Raw genomic sequence first — 21,045 nt, 5'->3', positions numbered from 1 at the left:
GTTCTTAAATAGTTACTAAAGTGCATTGAGTGGTAACTTAAGCTCAGTACTAACCCCGGCACTTTAACATGTCTTGCCCCTGGTGGTTGAATTGTAGAGCCGAATGGCGTTGGGGAGTAATGATCTCTTCATCCTGTCTGAGGAGCATTGCATTGACAGCAACCTGCCGCTGAAGCTGCTTCTCTGTCTCTGGATGGTGCTGTGCAGAGGATGTTCAGGGTTTTCCATGATTGACCGTAGCCTACTCAGCACCCTCCTCTCTGCCACCGATGTCATACTCTCCAGTTCTGTGCCCATGACAGAGCCCGCCTTCCTTACCAGCTTATTAAGACGTGAGGTGTCCCTCTTCTTAATGCTGCCTCCCCAGCACACCACCACAAAGAAGAGGGCACTTTTACTGTGCACTTTTCCCCACGCATCAGTAAAACGGAGGAGCATTTACATTACCTTCAGAGTGTCTTGGTTTACCACACCAGGGAGCAGTGAAGGCTGGGTCATTGTGGATTGAGGCTGAAATAGACAGATCTTGGTGTTTATGGGGAAAGAAAGGTTATAAGATCACACAGTGGATAGGGGATCAGATCAGCTATGATCTTGTTGAATGATAGAGCAGGCTCAAGGAATAATTTAGTCAAATCCTGCATTTAAAAAATAACATCCTCATCTGGAAAATTGAGAAAAGAATCTCGGAAGGTGGGGGGAGTAGCTGTCCCTTAAATTGTGGAGTCATAGATTCACTCAGCATGGCAATAGTGCCTTCTCACCACTGAGTCTGCACCAACTATCATGCTCCCATTTGTATAAATCCTTCACTCATCTCATCTCATTCTCCCCACATTCATTAAGAACACAAGACCACAGGAGCAGAATTAGTTCATTTAGCCCACCAAACCTGCTCTGCCATTTCATCATGGTTGATTAATCATCCCTCCGAAGCCAATTCTCCTGCCTTTCTCCACGCACCCTTTGATGCACTGTCTAATCAAGAATCTATCAACCTCCAATATAATCACTTGGGTCTCCACAGCAATCTGTGACCATGAATCCTGCAGATTCATCACCTTATGGCTAAAGAAATTTCTCCTGATCTCTATTCTAAATGGATGTCCTTATATTCTGAGGCTGTGTCCAAGATACCCCAACTACAGGAAACATTCTTTCCATGTTAACTCTGTCTAGGCATTTCCCATTAATTCCTCTCGATTCTATCAGTTACTAGGAGAGTTTCACAATGACCGAGTAACCTGCACAACCTTATAATGATGACTGCATTGGGCACAGCAAACTCCACTGGCAGCAATGTCATCAAAGACAACATTACTATTGCAGCATAGTTACCCCGCTCAGAGGGTCACTGGCTTACTACTCCAGAGACCAGCGTTCAACTCTGCTCTGACGCTGTCTAAATGGAGTTCGCGTGTTCTCCTTGTCTATGTTTGCAGTTTCTTCCTGGTCCTCCAGTATCCTCCCATATTCCATGCTAGTCAGTTATGTACACAAGAGATTCTGCAGATACTGGAAATCAAAAGTAACTCACACAAAGTGCTGCAGGAAGTCAGCAGGTCAGGCAGTGTCAATGGAAATAAATAAACAGTCAATATTTTGGGCCGGGACCCTTCTTTGGGACTGGAAGGGAAGGGAGAAGAAGCCCAAGTAAAAAGGAAGTGGGAGGGAAAGGGCTACAATCTGAAAGGTGATAGGTAAAGCCAGGAGGGTGGGGGAAGGGATGGTGAAGTGAGAAGCTGGGAGGTGATAGGTGGGAAACGTAAAGGGCAAAAGAAGCAGGAATCTGACAGGAGAGAAGACCGGACCATGGAACAAAGGGAAGGAGGAGTGGCACTGGGGGAGGAGAGAAGAAGAGAACAGGTAAGAGTTAGGAACTGAAGAAGAGTGAAGGAGGAGGGGGAAACCCTACTCCTACGCTCAGTCTAAATACATCACTGTGTTAGACTTCCTAACTAACAGGCCTCAGATACTCAACTGCACAACTGCTCCGCCCTCTCCATGGAAGCTCCCTGGGACTGTGTGCTGAGCACTTTTGCTGTGCACTCTGCTCGCACAGCTAAACACATTGTCAAGATTGCCGACGACACTACAGTGGTAGGGCACATCAGCCTAAAGAGAGGAAATGGAAGAGCTCAAGGCCTGATGCAGGCAACTATCCTCTTTCTTAATGTCAACAAGACAAAGCACACGTCAGAAAAACTCTGATCTCCTACACACCTCTGCACAACACTGAAAACTGCAAGCAGTTGCTAACTCCTGGGAGAACTCTCATAGTCCCAAAGCACATTCTACACAGTAAAGCAAGCTCCCAAATTCCTTTACTTTCTGAGGAGGCTGAAGAGAGCTGGACTTCGCATATCTACATTCTACAGATGTGCAGTCGAGAACATCTGGACTTGCTGCATCACTGCACTGCTGTGGGCAAGAAGGCTCCACAAAGGGTGGTCAGTCCTGCTCAAAGCATCACTGGTTCCAGCCTATCTGCTATCAAGGACTTATATACAGAAAAGTGCCAGAAAAGGGTCAGTAACATCATAAAGGATCCCATCCACCCTGCTCCTTCCATCCCCATCAGGGAAGAGGCTATGTAGCCTCAGATTCTAAAACAGTTACTTTCCCCAAGCAGTATGGCAGATCAAAAACTCCATCCACAACCGCCACTCCATTATTATTTTCCATCAGTCACCTTAATGTCACTTTATGGACATACAATCAATCTCCGTAAATAAGCTATCTTATATATTTGTTGAGTTTTTTTTATTATTGTGTTCTTTGCATTTTTTGTGTTGCATCAAATCCGGAGTAACAATTATTTTGTTCTCCTTTACACTTGTGTTTTGGAAATGACATGAAATGATCTTGAACTGAATTGAGTGAACGATGAACATAGAATGCTACAGCATAATACAGGCCCTTCAGCCCACGATGCCGTGCTGACCTTTTGACCTACTCTACAATCAATCTAACCTTTCCCTCCCACAAAGCACTTCACTTTTCTATCATCCAAGTGCCTATTTCTTAAATGTCACAATGTATCTGCCTCCGTCAACACCCTTGACGTTCTATGCACGTACGATTCTTCATGTAAAAAAAATACCTCTGACAGCCCTAAACTTTCCTCCAATCACCTTAAAATTAGGCCCTTCATATTAGCTATCAATTAAGAAGATAAAATTGACACTATTTTATCCTATTCGCACTGGCAAACTCGTACTGGAATCTTGAAGCTTTGAATTCCACAGTGAACCTTCTCTACTACGGGGACTCCTACAAGAAAATGCCTTAGGTTTCTTATACTCTGTGTAAACAGTTTTACTAAAGTTGCCTTTTCTATTTTTCCCGGACAATTTTCACTGCTCTGAGGCATGAAAGACTGTTACATCTTGAAATCAGACCAGACCTTTATTCATAAAGCCCACATTTTGCATACTTTATAATAATGAGAGGTGTGTTATGGCTGGGGGTGGTTAGTGGAGACAAGCTCCTACTTGCTATTAAATGCTCCCAATGACAAGTGCCTCAAATAGCGTCTGACAACCGTCCAGCTCCTGGTCTGCACGAGCAGCTTAGCTGTTGAGCCCCGGTGGAAACATTTCTACTGACTGGAAGGGCAAAGGTGGGTTACTGGCACCTATCACTTTGGGCAGATGAGGCTCATCAGCTGTGGTTGGCAAATCATTCACGATAAGGCAAACTCTGATCTCAAACCTTGTGGCTATACCCACTCATCGGGAAGGCTTCAGAAGCAAACCCTGAGGAAAAATCTAGAGTTGGACTCCCTAAAACAGAGTGGTAACCCCTGTGATGCCACTGTTGCCGAAATGTGTTGATCTCTGCTGTTCCTTTGGATTAATTATCTGAGTGGGGAGTAGGAGCTTACTGCATGGGCAATAGCTTGCTCCCTATATTCTACTGCCCTGGCTTGCGTAGATAACTCGGACAAAACATCCATGTTCAACCCTGACCAATGGAGGACCTCAAGAGAGAGGAGTGGATTCTCCGACCACACCAGTTAGTTAGGGTTAATTGGAAAAATACAGACTATTTTTTTCCCAAGTCAAATAGAGCCATGTATGGACACTTTGAAGCAATTTATTTTTGAAAATATTGTGGCCTCATGTAGGGCTGTGACTCATTTATATACTGGCAAAATGTACAGACAAAAATGTGGAGTACAACATTTCAAAGTATTATACAACAACATACATTGAAATATAATGCACAACACATGGTAGAAATGAATGTAAAGTTCAATGAGTCGCCTTCTATTATTTTTTTTTCTTTTACTGATCCAGACACAGAAAGAAACCATGACTGGCAAGAGTTCAGACAATGTCCATTGCAGTCTTCTTCGGCACAGAGGGCTAAGGTAACACAGGAAGTTAGGGAAGAGGGTGAGGAAGGGGAAGAGATATATGAGTAGACAGGAATGGGGAAATGGCAACAGAATCTTTGTAATTATGCAGAGCAAGAGCCAGAAATAAGAAGGGAAGTTTTTCATGGATTGAAATCTGACTAACAAGACTTTACCTCCCAGGTGACTGGGAATCAGAATCAGGTTTTAAAATCACTGGCATATGTTGTGAGATTTGTTGTTTTGCAGCAACAGTATATTGCAATACAAAATAATAAAAAAACAATAAATTACAGTAAGAATTATATATCATAATTAAATTAAATATGTAGTGCATAAAGAGAGCAAAAAAAATAATGAGGTAGTGTTCATGGGTTCATTGTCCATTCAGAAATGTGAGGGCAGAGGGGAAGAAGTTATTCACGAAAAAAAACCGCTGTAGTATCAGCTGTTGATAATTCCCTTTGCAGCTGCATGGAGCATTGCTGTTTATCTGCACCATCTTGGAACTCCCAGCAGCTAAAGCAAAAAATGGCAGATGCTGGAAGCCCGAAACAAAAGCAGAGAGTGCTGGAAATGTTCAGCTTCTCTTGTGCGAGAAACAACGTTGATACTTCAGATCAACAACCCTTCTTCAAAACTGAACAGCAAGCAGACAAATGTATTTTAAGACAACACACACAAAATGCTGGTGAAACACAGCAGGCCAGGCAGCATCTATAAGGAGAAGCACTGTCGACGTTTCGGGCCGAGACCCTTCGTCAGGACTTTTCCTTATAGATGCTGCCTGGCCTGCTGTGTTCCACCAGCATTTTGTGTGTGTTGTTTGAATTTCCAGCATCTGCAGATTTCCTCGTGTTTACTCTTAAAATGTATTTTAAGGTTGAAGAGATGAAGTGGAGGGACAGAGGGATGAGCATTGTTGAGATAACAATTGATTTCATAGAGGAAGTTTGAAAAATGATGGAAGCAAGTTGAAACATAATGAATTGAAACAAAAGTCAAGGGTCAAGAATTAACCTTATTCACTACATGCATTTACATATATTTTGAAACTGCTGTGATGTGTCAGTCAGGATGCGACATACAACAAAAATCTGACTACCATCTAGAAAGGTTTCTGCACAGTACTGTATGTACACATATGTATATACATATATTTAGTATGGATATAAAATTAAATTAAATAAGCAGCGCAAAAAGAGAGCAAAAGAGAAAAAAAGTAGTGAGGTACTGTTCATGTGTTCATTGTCCATTCAGAAATCTGATGGTGGAGGGAAAGAAGCTGTTCCTGAAATATTTGACAGTTTGTATTCAGGCTCCTATGTCACCTCCTTGATAGTACCAATAAGAAGGGGGCTCGTTCTGGTTGATGACAGTCCTTAATGATAGATGTAACCTTTTTGAGGCATTGCCTTTTGAAGATGTCCTCTTGCGTCTTGCTTTGAGAAGAACTCAGTTTCATCTTCAAAGATATCTGTGAACTTTTAGGGACCTGTTGCTTTATTTTTGCCCTATTCCCATGTAGCCCTATCTGTCAGTAACCTTTTGTATTGCTCTAACAGTATCCAATGTTAGCTCAAGGAACAGTGTCTTATCTTTCATGTTATCAAGGACCAAGGATCATCTTCATTTGCCCTATACATTTACATGTTTTAGGAATTTGCTGTGGTGTGTCGACGTGACATACACCAAAAAAATCAACATTCAACAATTATAAAGAATAAAAACATTAAAACAAAGTTAGAGGTGTGAAGTACAGATATGGAAAAATGTGCATAAATACATAAACACTAGCATATATTTACAATACAAACAACATTACTAAAAGTAGTTCAATGTGTTTACAGTGCAATGGGTGGGGTAGCCAGAATGGTTGGTCATATTAACTGCTTGCTGGAAAAAAAACTTCTAAGTTGCTGTGGAATTCTTGTTTTAAATGCCTTACAGCGCTTTCCAGAAGGTCTTACAACATTTTCCAGAAGGGAGTTTTTGGAAAAGGCAGTTTGCAGGGTGGGCCATTTCACAATGATTTTTCCTGACTACTTCTTTGCCCTGTACACATCAAGTCCTGCAGTGATGGTAGATGGCAGCCAATGACTCTTTCTGCTAACCTGATAGTGTGCTACAGTTTTTGTATATTGTGAGAGGATGCCGCACCAAACCGAACAGTAATGGTTGACGTGAGGATGACAGTATGGAATTGCACCAGTATGTTCCGGGGCTGATGGAATTTTAAAAATTGCCTCAAAAAGTGCGTCCTCTCTAAGCCTTTTTGTTAATGAAGAAGATATGGCTCTCCCACATGAGGTCCTGTGAAATAATGACTCCCAGGAACATGAATGTTAAAACATATTCCTTGAAACCCTCAGTACTTAAGCAAGAGTTTAACAATTTCACTCCTTCCATGTTTTTCTTTCTTTATTAATGTATGTAACAGCATTGATAATCCAATGGTTACTTTTGTCTGATTGTACTTTCTTATTTTATTGAATCTTGAGAACTTTGTCATTTTCTGTCAGAACCACCTTATGTACAGATAATCCTATGCCTAATGTTACTTTATGGACATACAATCAATCTATATATATATATATAAGCTCTTATGTATTTATATTTACTGTGCTTTTTAGCACTGTGTTCTTTATCTTATTGTTCTTTTGTGTAGCAACAGAGCTGAAGTAACAATTATTTAATTCTCCTTGACACATGTGTACTGGAAATGATATTAAATGTTAACAATCTTGAATCTGCAATCATGTACAACCGAGGCATATACCTCCAGGTCGATCAATAATATTTGCTTTATCACCAAGTGCCCAACAAGGGTCAGTAACATCGTGAAGGATCCCATCCACACTGCCCATGGACTGTTTGTCCCACTCCCATCAGGGAGGAGACTACGTAGCATCCACGTCAGGACCACCAGACTCGAAAATACAAAACAATCTGCAGATTGTGGAAACCCAAAGCAACACACACACAACTTGCTGGAGGAACGCACAAGGCCAGACAGCATCTATTGAAAAGAGTAGTCAATGTTTCAGGTCAAGACCTTCCATCAGGACTCAAAAGATTCAAAATTTAAGACTCAAAAATAGTTACTTTCTCCAAGCAGTAAGGCCGATCAACACCTCCAACAACTAACACATTCCTCCACACATCCAACCATCATTATTTTATCATTTCCTGCCAGAGTCACTTTAGGGACAATCACTCCTGTGCCTAGTGTTATTTTATTGAATGATTGAGATATAGCACGAAATAAGCCCTTCGAGTCACACCGCCCAACAATCCCCCCGATTTAACCCTAGCCTAATCATAGGACAATTTACAATGACCAATTAACGTACCAACTGCTGTGCCATTGGACAGTAGGAGGAAACTGGAGCACCCACTGGAAACCCATGTGGTCACACGTAGAATGTATAGGCACCTTATGGGCTGTGGTGGGAAATGAACCTGGGTTGCTGATACTAAAAAGAATTGTGTTAACCACTATGCTATTGTGTGACACACAATCAATCTTTATATATAAGCAATCTTATGTATTTATATTTATTGTGCTTTATTTTAGTATTGTCTTTTTATCTGTGCTGCATCCGATCTGGTGAAACAATTATTTCATTTTTCTTTACATTAGTGTACTGGAAATGGCATTAAACAGTCTTGAATCTTGTGAAGAGTACTGCAAAATCAATAGATAGTGTGAATCTCTAGGGAAATGATGATAAAATGGAACAACTTGCACACAAACTGCTACCAAAAGGCTAAAATTGATACAGGAAGTTAGCCAGACCACACAGCAAGCGGTCTAATCAAAAGAAGCATGTACTAGAAGCTTAGAGAAACAAGAGCACTTTTCTCTATCCCACAAGGGAAACAGGTTGAACATCTGTCCAAGTTGACAGGATGTTTTCAAGTGAGCCACACATGTATATCTAGAGTTGCACTGCCCCAGAGTAGACTCCATGTCAACGCTGGACAATGTACACCAGTTAAAATATATCATAGTCCACCTTATTTTCAAAATGCCTACAACCTAAATCAGAGGGCTACCTTGCATCAACAACAGAAACTGCTTCAGGCATAAATTCTCTCAAGAGCTTTTATAAAGTTCACAAATCAAATATATCTGTGATTTATTCAGGTTACTTTGCAATGGCAGAAATGAAGCATGCATGCTTCAACTTAAAGTTCAAATTAAATTCATGATTAAAGTGCATATATGTAACCATATAGAAAGCTGAGATTCACCTTCCTACAGGCATTGACAGTAAACACAATAGAATCAATGAAAGACTGCATATAACAAGACGGACAAGCAACCAGTGTGCAAAAGACAACAAAATGTGAAAATACAAAAAGAAAAATCCTAATAGTGATAGATAAATAAAGAAGCAAGTAATTTTGAGAATATGAGATGAAAAGTCCTTGAAAGTGAGCCCACAGGTTGAGGAAACTGTTGAGTGAAGTTATCCCCTTCTGGTATGTGAGACTGATGGCTGAGGGGTAATAATAGTTCCTGAACCTAGTGGTGCGGGTCCTGAAGCTCCTGTACCTCTTTCATGATGGCAGCAGTGAGAAGAAGGCATGGCTTCTGTAAACTTAAGTTTTTGGATTAATCTATTAAACTGCAAATTGACCTAACAATTGTTTTTTTTAGCTTCAACCCCACACATTCAATTAAGTCATCTTAGCTATTTTTTACAAGATCAATTGCTAGTCAAATTTTTCCCTATCCAATGTCTTCCATTCTCACATTAGTCATCGCAAGCTGGTTATAAAACACACCAGGGTTGAAGTTCATTCTGCTACAGAAATATTAAAAGTGTAATTTACAATGAAACTCTGATAATCAGATTATTGACTATTTGGAAATCCTTATGGTTTGGCATCTGCTTCATCATGAGTTGTTAGAATTTCCAATCACTCAGGCCCCGATTCCTGTATTCCCCACCTACTCACTGGGAGCTCAGTTTCTGCACTCCTCATCCATGCACTTGTGATTGGATTCTCTGTCCAGGGCCAAGGGGCATTTTTTATGCCAAGCTCAGCTTTCTAGCTTTGCAGCTGACACTTGTAGAGTATACAGACTTGTTTTTAATTGTTAAATGACCAACCAAAATTCTTTGTTCTGCTTCTTATTGTAAGCGGAAGCCAGATATCAGTTCTTAAGGCAAACAGCTAATAATAATCACACTGAAGTTAAAAAGTCAGCTACATAAACAAGCAGTACTGTCTGCAGGGCACAGAACGCTGGCCTACACATGGGGCTGGTTGCAGTGTAAAAAAATGGATTTTGTGTACAGGCTTGTTTCAAACCAGACAACACTAGCTAAGGTATTTAGTAGAAAGAAGCTTGCAGACCAGATTGATACTATCACTTAGCACATCAGATAGCTAATATATTAGTCGTTGAAAGTCAGCATACACAGCATTAACTGTGGATTTCTGGGAGCTCTGTTCCCAAAAGTTTTTAGATCACTTTTGTAAAAAAGGTATCTGAAAAAAATATTACACACATGTAACATTATTTAAGTGACAACAAAAAAAAAACAATATAACTGTAAGAGAGCAGTCAGGCTTGTTAGGAATGGGCAAGGAACAGGAAGAAGAATGGCAGAAAGACAGGGTGACTAGAATTCATTCCAGTGCCTTTGATTTATGTGACAAATGGTTTGTTCACCTGCAATGAATTGGTAATTTTTTTCAAGCTTATACATGATACTGAGATACATCCTAGGGTGTGCTGGGACACATAATCAGTGAGGTTATCAGATGTTTCGGGTCTTTCAGCTTCAGACACACTCATCCGGGCAACCCAGCCAGGGTTGATCAGTTACCTCTTAATCCACTGCCATCTGGAGGCTCACTCAGCAGCCTCTGTGACAATCCTGATGGTTCTTTTCTTTGCAACTCTCATAATACCAAGGAGAGAAAAAGATCTGCAGAGTGAGCAGCCCACAAAGCTCCTACACCCAACCTCTTATAGTTTCGCCTCGTGTTCTCCAGCCCTGTCTCTGGCACTGCTCTACCAGCTCCTAGTATTTCATTTTCTTACACTCAAACACCTCTGCAATATGGTCTTCCCAAGCAACTATTAATTGTCAATTATACTTGTTATTTGGAAATCCTTTGTGTTTTAGAAATCATTAGTGATTTGTAAATCTTAGAGAAGATAAAAATCCAGTGAGTTTTATCTGGATTTTATGTGGATTTAAATGTGTATCACTAAACTACTTTACTACTTTGCTAGCTGGAAGTATCTCCTCCTTTATGGGGGAGGAGGAGAACCATTACTGAAATAGTGGGAATTGGTTGGTAAACTTGCCATGGAAGATAAACAGGGAAATTAGCTGGTCTTTACGTGATGGTCACCTCCATGGTGCTGAGGCTACGATGACTGCCCTGGCTGCTGTGCTCTGTGCTTTCTAATATGATGAACTGATAAGCTATACTTTGGGCCTCTTGTCCTCGACTTTCCTAGCATGGGAATCATTCTTTCCACATCTAATCAGTCCAGACCTTTCAACATTTGAAAGGTTTCAATGAGATACCCTCTCATCCTTCTGAATTCCAGTGAGTACAGACCCAGAGCCATCAAACGTTCCTCATGTGATAACTCTTTCATTCCTGGAATCATCCTTGTGAACCTCCTCTAGAACCTCTTCAATGGCAACACATCTTTTCTAAGGTGAGGAGCCCAAGACTGTTCACAGTACTCAAGGTGAGGCCTCGCCAGTGCCTTATAAAGCCTCAGCATCACATCCTGGCTCTTGTATTCTAGACCTCTTGAAATGAATGCTAACATGGCATTTGCCTTCCTCACCACCAACTCAGCCTGCAAGTTACCTTCAGGGTGTCTGCACAAGGACTCCCAATTCCCCCTGCATCTCAGATTCCTGGATTTTCTCCCTGTTTAGAAAATAGTCTGCACATTTATTTCTACAACCAAATTTTAGTTCAGAATGCTGCTGTTTACTTCAATTGTTTGCATGATTTATTATTTACACAATTTATTATTGAGTGCTGGTCTTTTATTTTCACTTTTATTCTCTTTTTTCTTTAATTGGGTTCATTTGGGTTTCTTGCTTTGTGGCTACCTGGGAGCAAGCAAATCTCAAGGTTACATAACTTATATATTCTTTGATATTAAGTGTACCTTGAATCTGAATCTCGAATCTCTGAAGCTTAGGTGTCAAAAGTATAACCTCCATTTAGTGAGGGTACCAAAAGTTATCTACTTCTCATAGGGCTTAAGATCTTCATTTGAGTTTGGAATTTTTCAGTCAGCAAACCCACCGCTATCACACGCTGATGCCAATGTTCTGATTCTCCCCATCCACTTACTGGGGCATCAGTTCCTGGTGTTTTCCATTTATTTGCTGGGGCCTCAGTTTGCCACTCATTGGGGCCCCAGTTTCTGCCCTCCCTTCGAGATCAACTTTTGGTTGCATTCTCTTAATTCTTACTGGATTTGCTGATGCATTACAGAGTAACTTGTCTCCCCAAACAGATCCTTTACACCCAGTTAAAGAAACATCAGTGAGCCCCTGGGGGAAAAGGAAAATACTTCAAAAATAACACCAAGATCAGCCTAAAGGAATTCAACATTACATCTAAAAACTGGAAAGACATTGCATTCAACAGAGAAAATCTGTTCAGGTAGGAGCTGCACTACATCAGAGTGACCTCTGCTGTACCGCAGGGCAGCTGCAAAAGGAGAGACAGGACAACCAACAGAGTCAACAGTAACCACAGACACCCATTATTCTTGCCCATTCTGAACCAGAATACTATCCCCAATTGGCCTCTACAGTCATCTGAGGACCCACGAATAGACAACCTCTTTGGAGAACTTCATACTTGACTAGACTGATTGCACTACTATTACTATTACTACTAGTGTAACATCTTTTAATGAAACAATTAAATGTATTATGGTCTTAAAAACATTGTCAACTCCAGCACCGAGGTCCTGAATGTGTCAAGTTAACAGTTCTACTTTGATAGCAGTCAGTTCCCTTGAAGTTAATTGAACTCTGAAATTTGGTGCTACGTTGCATGCAAGCAAGTTTATTGCAACAAGCTGAGGACTAATGTTATTCCATCATTTGCTGAATTAGTGGTGAATTGAGGCCCCTGCATGTGTTGGGGTTGGCCATGGATGTTGTGTCCTAGCTGGCTAAGTGATGTGCAAGCCCGGGCAGTACAGTTTGGACAGCAAAGTGTTGCCCATATGGCAGGATCCTGTCCCTCCAAGCAGCTGATGAACCCAAAGGAACGACGGACACCGATCAGCAGCATTGCAGGAGTTGCCTCTCAGCATTAAACTCAACATAGAACTGCCTTAGGGACTCCAGCTCTGGGTTTACTCCCAAAACCTTCCCCATTAGATGAATACAAATACAATATCCATGTATTTGCTTTAATTTCCATGCTGGCACGTTCAACATTAATCTAAATGCATGTTTCAATTAAATCGGTTGTTTCCCTTGTATGCTTTAATTCCCACTCCTCACTCTTATGAATAACCACAGCATGTTTTTTAATTAGATCCTGTAGTTAATTTGCATCTTTTTTTAACCTCTGTGAATGCTGCTTTTGGAAAGTTTGGCTGTTGCTACTTTTGCGACTTCACCGTGCTGCCGGATTGTGCGCTTTTTTTTGCAACCAGCCGTTCTTTATTATTTAGAGAAAAACAAGAAAATGTAAATTTAGAGACTTTTACTCAAGCAATGTTGCCACTCTTCAATTTAGCAAATACTTAGGAAACAAGCAAGTTGCTCTCTCTTTGTTAACTTCACAAAGGTTTCTACAAGGGATATTTTTCATTTGGCAGCCCTCCAGTTTTTAGCAATAAGTTTATCAACAAATTTCAGGCAGACTTTCAGATCCTGAACAAAATGCAGTCAAAGGCTTCTTTTGCAAATTAATTGGTTGTGCATTAAATGTAAAAGAAAGAAAATTGAAATTAAAACAAGGAAGAATTGCTGTCCTACAAACTTTGTAGAATCGTAGAATTGCTGAGCCACAAAAAAAGCTATTTAGCCCATCAAGATTGTGCCAGTACCTAATGTAACATCCCCTTAGCACCATTACCCTGTGCGTTCCCTACAGTCATGAAAGATTTTTTTCTCTCATGTGTCTTTAAGTTCCTGACTTAAAGATAAGACCTCTAACGATGTTGCTGTGTGGATAGATCTTGGGGTCCAAGTTCATATTCCATGAAAATGGCTACTCAGGTTGATAGGGTAGTTCAGTACTAGAACACTACAGCACAGTACAGGCCCTTCAGCCCTCGATGTTGTGCCGACCCATATATTCCGTAAAAAAGTACTAAAACGGCACTACCCTGTTACCCTCTATTTTTCTTTCATCCATGTGCCTGTCCAAGAGGCTCATAAATAACCCTAATGTTTTAGCTTCCACCACCATCCCTGGCAAGTCATTCCAGGCACTCACAACCCTCTGTGTAAAAAACTTACCCCTGATGTCCCCCCTAAACTTCCCTCCCTTAACTTTGTACATATGCCCTCTGGTGTTTGCTATTCATACCCTGGGAAACAGGTACTGACTATCGATCCTATCTATGTCTCTCATAATCTTGTAGGCCTCTATCAAGTCCCCTCTCATCCTTCTACGCTCCAAAGTGAAAAGTCCCAGCTCTCCTAACCTTGCTTCTTATGACTTGTTCTCCAATCCAAACAACATCCTGGTAAATCTCCTCTGCACCCTCTCCGTAGCTTCCACATTCTTCCTATAATGAGGTGACCAGAACTGAACACAATACTCTAAGTGCGGTCTCACCAGAGATTTGTGGAGTTGCAACATGACCTCTCTACTCTTGAACTCAATCCCCCTGTTAATGAAGCCTAGCATCCCATAGGCCTTCTTAACTACCCTATCAACCTTGAGGGATGTATGGATTTGAACCCCAAGGTCCCTCTGTTCATCCACACTCTTAAGTAACTGACCATTAACCATGTACCCGGCCTTCCGGTTTGTCCTTCCAAAATGCATCACCTCACACTTATCCGGATTACACTCCATCTGCCATTTTTCTGCCCAACTCTGTAGCCTGTCTATATCCTCTTGTAACCTTCGACAGCCTACAGCTCTATCCACAACTCCTCCAATCTTTGTGTCATCTTCAAACTTACTCACCCATCTTTCTGCCTCTTCATCCAGGTCATTTGTAAAAATCACAAAGAACAGGGATCCCAGGACAGATCCTTGTGGCACTCCACTAGTCACTGACCTCGAGGCAGAATACTTTCCTTCCACTAGTACCCTCTGCTTTCTTCCTGTAAGCCAATTCTTTATCCAAACAGTCAAGGTCCTGCTGATCTCATGCCTCATGACTTTCTGGATGAGTCTCTCGTGGGGGACCTTATGGAAAGCTTGCCTTTATTAGTCAAGAGTTCAAAAGTCAAGAGATTATGTTGCAACTTTATAGAACTCTGGCTAGGCCTCATCTGGTGTATTGTACACAGTTTCGGTTGCCCCACTATAGGAAAGATGTTGATGCTTTGGAGAGAGTATAGGAGAGGTTTACCTGGATGCTGCCTGGTTTAGAGGGCATGTGCTTTTGTGAGAGGCTGGAAAAACCTGTTTTTCTTTCTTTGTAGCTGCAGAGGCCGAGGGGAGATCTGGTAGAGGTTTGGAAGATTATGAGAGGCATAGATAGATTAACCAGGGAGCATCCTTTTCCCATGACAGAATGCCTGAAGCAGAGAGCATACATTGAAGTTGAGAAGGGGTAGGTTCAAAAGCGATGTGAGGATACATTTTTTACTCAGAGAGTGGTGTATGCCTGGATTGCTCTGCCTGGTTTGGTGATAAGAGGCAAATACAATAGAGGCTTTTCAGAGACATTTGGTTAGGCACCTGAATGTGAGGAAGATGGATGGGATATTGACATGGTGTAGGTGGGAAGGATTAGTGTTTGGATTTTTTAAAATTTACTTTTTAGCTGGTTCTGTACAACATTGTGGGTTGCACTGTTCTTTGTTCTATATGATTATTTTGACTGTATTTAAGGCAGAGAGTTACAGGAGATATATCTTTAGATGCATAACATTATCCTCCACATATCCCTTCCATCAACTGTCCAAAACTTTAAAACTGCAGAGAGCTGAAAACTCAGTCAGCTCCATCATAGGCACTAGCCTCTATAGCACCTAGAGCATCTTCAAGGAGTGATGCCTCAAAAATACAATTATGTATTGCATTGTACAGCTGCCACAAAGTCAACAAATTTCACGACATATGACAGTGATATTAAACCTGAATCTGATTCATAAAATAGTGGTAATGGAAACAGCTTCTCATATTTACCCAATCTAAGCCAGTCCTAATTTTATACAAAATGGAGACAAGAGATTTCAGATGCTGGAAACAAATAATCTGCTGGAAGAACTTAGCAGGTTAAGGACCATCTACGGGAGCACAGGAAATGTTGACAGCTTGGGTTGAAATCCTATGTAAGACCAAAATGTTGACAATTCTTTCCCTCTAACAGATGCTGCTTGACCTGCTGAGTTCCTCCAGCAGATTGTTTGTAGTTCATGATTTTGTGGGCCACAGTAACATCTACTTTTTTCACCCTAAGAAGGACCAAAGTTCAGTCACATGCCAACCAATTCATTAGAACAATTCTTTTCAGATGGGGGAGTGGAGATATGTCTCCACCAAAGGAGGAGTAAGGTGCTGCGATTCACCCTTGGGCAAGTTGTAGTATCTTCTTAGCCCCCCCAGTCAGGGTCACGTGAAGATACAAGAGCAGGTGTTCTATGGTCGTATGAGCAGCTGGTGCAGATCAGAAGTCCTGGTTATGTGACCACTGATGCCAGGCAGCCAAACTCAGAAGAGTATTGATAATGGCTGGGTTCTCCCATCTTGTAAGGACACTGCTCAGAAGAAGGCAATGGCAAACTACTTCTGTAGAAAAAATTGCCAAGAACAGTCATGAACTTGGAAAGACCATCATCACCCACATCATATGACATGGCACATAATGAATGAATGTTTGAGGGCAAAGTCCTTGCAGAAATAGAGTCTTGGTCAACCTGCTCTGTAAACATCAAGACTCTTTCTGAACTATTCTTGGATTCCACCCCACCTTCCAAATTCTTACTCTGTTTGCTCTGACAGAATCAACACACTCAACATGGTGTCAAGTTAGGAAAAAGGAAAATACAAGGTGATCTAGGTGTTCTTGTTCATCAGTCACTGTAAGTAAACATGCAGGTACAGCAGGCAGTGAAGAAAGCTAATGGCAGGTTGGCCTTCATAACAAGGAGAGTTGAGTATAGGAGCAAAGAGGTCCTTCTGCAGTTGTACAGGGCCCTGGTGAGACCACACCTGGAATATTATGTTCAGTTTTGGTCTGATCTGATTGAAACATATAAGATTATTAAGGGATTGGACACGCTAGAGGCAGAAAACATGATTCCCGATGTTGGGGGAGTCCAGAACCAGAGGCCACAGTTTAAGATTAAGGGGTAGGCCATTTAGAACAGAGTTGAGGAAAAACTTTTTCACTCAGAGAGTTGTGGATCTATGCAATGCTCTGCCTCAGAAGGCAGTGGAAGTCAATTCTCTGGATGCTTTCAAGAAACAGTTAGATAGAGCTCTTAAAGATAGCGGGGTCAAGGGATATGGGGAGAAGGCAGGAACGGTGTACTGATAGTGAATGATCAGCCATGATCACAGTGAATGGTGGTGCTGGCTCGAAGGACCGAATGGCCTACTCCTGCGCCTACTGTCTATTGTCTATTGTCATAACATCCTGGAGGAACTCAGGAAGTGAAGCAACATTTACGGAAATGAATAAACAGTTGATGTTTCAGGGCAAGACCTTTCATCAGAACTGTCTTATGGACTGATAAGGAAGGGGGAAAACACAGAAATAAAAGGCAGGGGAAGGGGAAGGAGGATAGCTGGAAGGTGATAGGTGAAGCCATGTGGTTGGGAAAGTGAAATGCAATTATTCGACGGGCTGAAGAAGATAAATGCAGTGAATCTAACATTGGTAAACCAAAAATTGCGGTAATAGGATGAGGTTGTAAATCAATATTCAAAACCACAGAAATATTATCAAAAATATCTTTCCAATATTTCTCCAAAAATGAACACGACCAAAACATGTGAGTTAAAGACGCAATTTCAGAATGACATCTATCACAAATAGGACTTATATGAGAGTAAAAATGAGCTAATTTATCCTTGGACATATGGGCCCTATGTACGACCTTAAATTGTATTAGTGAATGTTTGGCACATAACGATGATGTATTAACTAATTGAAGAATTCTATCCCAATTCTCACTAGAAATACTAAAACTAAGCTCTCTTTCCCAATCCTGTTTAGTTATTAGATTAGATTAGCTAGTTCTGCATTATATAAACTTTTTTTGTTTTTTTTCTTTTTTTTTTCTGTTTTTTTTTATATTATACATTATGAAATATTTAGATTTACTATGTCCATACATATATCTTATGGCTTATGTCTTGGTAAACTCATTTATATTGTAACTATTATGTATGGTTTTTTTTCATATGTAATGGAATGTGTATGTTGGTAATTTCTTTATCAATATATCATCTGTATTCTGTCCATATTACTAATATTAATAAAAAGATTTAGAAAGGTTGGGAAAGTGAAGGACTGGAGAGGAAGGCATTTGATTGGAGAGGAGAGCAGACCATAGGAGAAAGGGAAGGAGGAGGGGCACCAAGGGGAGGTGATAGACAGGTGAGAAGAGTTGAGAGGTCAGAGTGGGGAATTGAAGAAGAGGGAAGGGGAGAGAAACTTTTTTTAACTGGAAGGAGAAATCAATGTTCATGCCATCAGGTTGGAGGCTACCCAGGCGGAATACAAGGTATTGCTCCTCCACCCTGAGGGTGGCCTCTTTTGGCACAAGAGGAATGTCAGAAGGGAATGAGAACTGGAATTAAATTGTTTGGTTACCAAGAATTTCACCTTTTGGCAGATGGAGTGGAGGTGTTCGACAAAGCAGTCCCCCAATTTACAACAGGTTTCACCAATGTAGAGCCACCCACATTGGGAGCACTTGGACACATAGACAACCCAAGCAGATTCACAGGTAAAATGTTGCCTCCATCCCACCTTCCAGGCCATGCTCGATTCTCACCTCTACCATCCGGTAGGAGATGGTGGAGACCTGCAACTGGTCCCACAACACTTACTACCTTACAACCCTCAGACACCTGAACCGGCGTGGATAATTTCACACACCACAACTAGTGTGGGGAAGTGTATGATCATACATTTTGGTAGAAAGGATAAAGGCTAGGGCTTTTTTTTTCTGAGCAGCTAGAAAATTCAAAGATCAGAGGTGCAAAGCAAAAAAACTTGGGAGTCCTTGTGCAGGATCTCCTAAAGGTTAACTTGCAGGTTGAGTCAGTGATAAAGAAAGCAAATGCAATGTTAGCGTTCATTTTGAGAGGACTAGAATACAAGAGCAAGGATGTAATGCCAAGGCTTTATAAGGCATTGGTCAGACTGCACTTGGAGTATTGTCAGCAGTTTTGGGCCCCTTATTGATGAAAAGATGTGCTGACCTTGGAAAGGGTCCAGAGGACGTTCACAAGAATTATTCCAGGAATGAAAAGGTTAACATATGAAGCATGTTTGATGGCACTGGGCTTATACTTGCCATTTTTAGAAGAAGGATCTCCTATTGAATTGAAACCTATTGAATATTAAAAGGCCTGGATGCAGTGGATGCGGGCAAACGGCACAGTCTCAGAATTGGGGGATGTCCATTTAGAAAAGACATGAGGATTTCTTCAGTCAGATAGTGATGAATCTGTGGAATTCATTGCCACAGATGCTTGTGAAGGCTAAGTCATTGAGTATATTTAAAGTGGATGTTGATAGGCTCTTGATTAGTCAGGGTATCAAAAGTTATGGGGAGAAAGCAGAAAAATGGGATTGAGGGGAATAATAAATCAGCCATAATGGAATGGCAGAGCAGACTCAATAGGAAAAATTGCTTCATCCTGCTCCTATATCTTATGGTCTAAACTACAGAAATGAGGTCCAGAGACTTCATGCCTGGTAGAGCAAAGATCTTTGCTTAAAAGGTGTATGAAGTTGTTCAGTGAAAGCCGCAAGTCCTTGGAAGCCACGGGTCCCATAAAGCAGAAGAGAGGCTGGCCAAAGAACTCTCAGCATCCTGACGTTGAAGTTGACATCAAGAAGATGGGCTACACTTGGGGACAACTTGAAAGACTGGCCCAGGACAGAGGACTCCAGCAAATTGATTTTGGTGGCCATGCCTTAGAATGGTGTCACTTTGTTTGTGCTAATATGTTGTCAGTGCCTATTTCTGGTTGATTGTATTTCAGTTAATAACATTTTCCTGTGTATAAACATTAGATGCAAAGGAAATTATTGCTGTTGAAAGACTGATTATCTGATTCATGATTTTGCATATAAAAAATACTTCACACAAGGTTTCACAGCTTGTTTATATGAATAAACACAGACGAATCCAAGCACTATCATTCTAATAAGAACTTTCAAGAATAAAATACCTATTAAGTAGCTTCAGCCATTCTGACTTCTCCACCTACCCAGTCCAACATTAAGTCCTCAATCTGAACAATTTAAAAGCAATTAACTGGTCATTTTCTCAGCAATAGTTTGGAGACCTTGCTGCAGGCAAGTTGGTTGCTGTGTCTGGCTAGGAAACAGTAACTGCTGTAATTCAAAAGGTAATTCATTGCCTCTAAAGTACCTAGGGATTCCCTGTGGCTGTAAAACATTCAATATATGAGCAGGTTATGTCTCTCACCTGCTGCCTGAGTGTTTTGTGTGCAGGACGAAACAGTACAGGGAGCATATTTAATTTATTTAATTTGACAAGGTCTCCAACGGACTGGGAGCATGATGGTTCTGTACTTGGGAAAGCAGATTTCTAGTTTTAAGCTTCACATCTGCACAGTAAGTGAACTGGAAGCCATCTTTACTGAAGCAATTGCACTGGAAAAGAGTGTATCCGTTTTGTTTTACTTTTTCAGACTCACTTGAGGTGTTTGAGATGAAAGGTTTTATTTCATTTGAAATTCTGTCCCATGTAGATGCTGGCAATTTCTTCAAATACTTTCAATTATTAAACGGGAGACAAATCACCCTTTTGATTTGCTGCCTGTTTACGAGGTATTAGGTACTTAAACCAGTAATCTAATTCATGTACTTAAACAATTAAAGAAGTCTTATTGTACTTATAAATGTTAATTACTATGCCAGTACTGAATAAATACATAATTGCTAAATAGAAGGGTTGGTTCATTTCCATTGATAGCCCTCAAAAGTTGTAGCTCTTCAAAACAGAAGTTTTTTTCTCAATTTCAAATGTTTTTTCTCAGCATGAAGTGTTTATTATGATCTGATTGAACATGTTAATACTATATCCTTTTACCTAAGATTGCTCTTCAGAGCAGAAGTTTTTTTTCTATTTAGAATACTTTTATTCCAAGCATGAAGTATTTACCATGATCTGATCATACGAGTTAATGTAATATTCTTTCACCTTAGATGTGTTTCAGGGAGTTTCAAAGCTTCAAAACAAACCAGAAAACTGATTCCAAAAGATGAAATCCCAAAGGCAATGTGATGTCAACATAAAGCAAGATAAAAGTTGGTATCC

This window comes from Hypanus sabinus, chromosome 2 (genome assembly GCF_030144855.1).
Source record: "Hypanus sabinus isolate sHypSab1 chromosome 2, sHypSab1.hap1, whole genome shotgun sequence".
In the NCBI taxonomy this organism is placed as follows: domain Eukaryota; kingdom Metazoa; phylum Chordata; class Chondrichthyes; order Myliobatiformes; family Dasyatidae; genus Hypanus; species Hypanus sabinus.
This window is presented reverse-complemented; position numbering follows the sequence as displayed.